This window comes from Bison bison, unplaced genomic scaffold (assembly GCF_000754665.1).
Source record: "Bison bison bison isolate TAMUID 2011002044 unplaced genomic scaffold, Bison_UMD1.0 scf7180017864263, whole genome shotgun sequence".
Classification (NCBI taxonomy): Eukaryota; Metazoa; Chordata; class Mammalia; order Artiodactyla; family Bovidae; genus Bison; species Bison bison.
The window spans coordinates 7,522,584-7,523,901 of record NW_011494835.1 but is presented as its reverse complement, the minus strand read 5'-3'; positions in this window follow the sequence as shown (position 1 = coordinate 7,523,901).

The window sequence follows — 1,318 nt, the reverse complement described above, 5'->3', positions numbered from 1 at the left end:
AGCCTTCTTCACAGTCCATCTCTCACATCCATACATGACCACAGGAAAAACCATAGCCTTGACTAGACGAACCTTTGTTGGCAAAGTAATGTCTCTGCTTTTGAATATGCTCTCTACGTTGGTCATAACTTTCCTTTCAAGGAGTAAGCGTCTTTTAATTTCATGGCTACTATCACCATCTGCAGTGATTTTGGAGCCCCCCAAAAAGAGACAGAGCTGGCAGAGCTTTTAGTAGATTGGGTATAAAGAGGGAAAGGTTTTTGCCTGAAGCAACTGGGTGACTTTTCAGGATATTGTAAGCTTTCTCACGAGTGAAATGGGAATGGAGGAAAATGGGCAGGAATGGGGGGTGGCGGTCAGATGTTTGGTACGAGTATTGCAAGTGGGACAGTTATCTCAGGAAACTGGACAACAAGTTGGTTAGGGAAAAGCTGGATTGCCAAGCAATGCTGACATCTCATTTGTCTTGGTGATCATACTTCACAGTGGAACCAATCTGCCCTGTGATTTTCCCTGTTGATCCTCCCTGTTTACCCTCAGCTGCTCAGGAATGTCAGCATGGCTGTGATCATAGCTACCAAATTCTTTTCCAACCTACAACTCTGGCCAGTTTTCCTTGGTCTAGGAGTGAACACCCAACCCAAGCTAAGCAAAAAGAACCTTTCTTTCATTTTTGGACTTAAGAGAGAAATCTGAACTCTCTCATTGCAGTTGTTAGATTTCATAATCATGTGTGGCTTTTTTGTGGCGTATTCCCCAAAAGCAAGGCCGTGCTGAGAAAATGAAAAAATATCCTGGGAGACACTGTAATAATAATGGATAACACTTACAGAAAGGCAGTGCTATGTGCCCACCACAGTTCTAAACATTTGTCGCATGTTGACTCTCTCAATGTTTAAAGCAAACCTATGAAGTAGGAACTGCTATGATCATTTTCATTTTATTTATGGGGAAACTGAAGGACAGGGAAGTTGGATTTCTTACTGACATAAGGCATGTAAGACATGGAACTAAGATTGGACTGCAAGTCTGTTAGTGTTAGTACCCATGCTTTTAACCACCGCACTGTACTGTCTCACATAACAGAGAGGGAAATCCTACTGAAGTTGAATTGATCTGAGTTTCTGCTCTCAATTGCAGTCCTACCCTTGACCTTGTTTGGCTGTTTGCTTAGGGCTCAGAATATACACCCAATAAAGGTCTAGATTTAGGCAACAGGGTAGGAAACAAATGACTATTGTTTTGGTCTTTAGCAAGATTGCTATGGGAGAGACAAGCCCAAGCTGGACCTTCTGATCCATGCCGGACTTCATTTCAA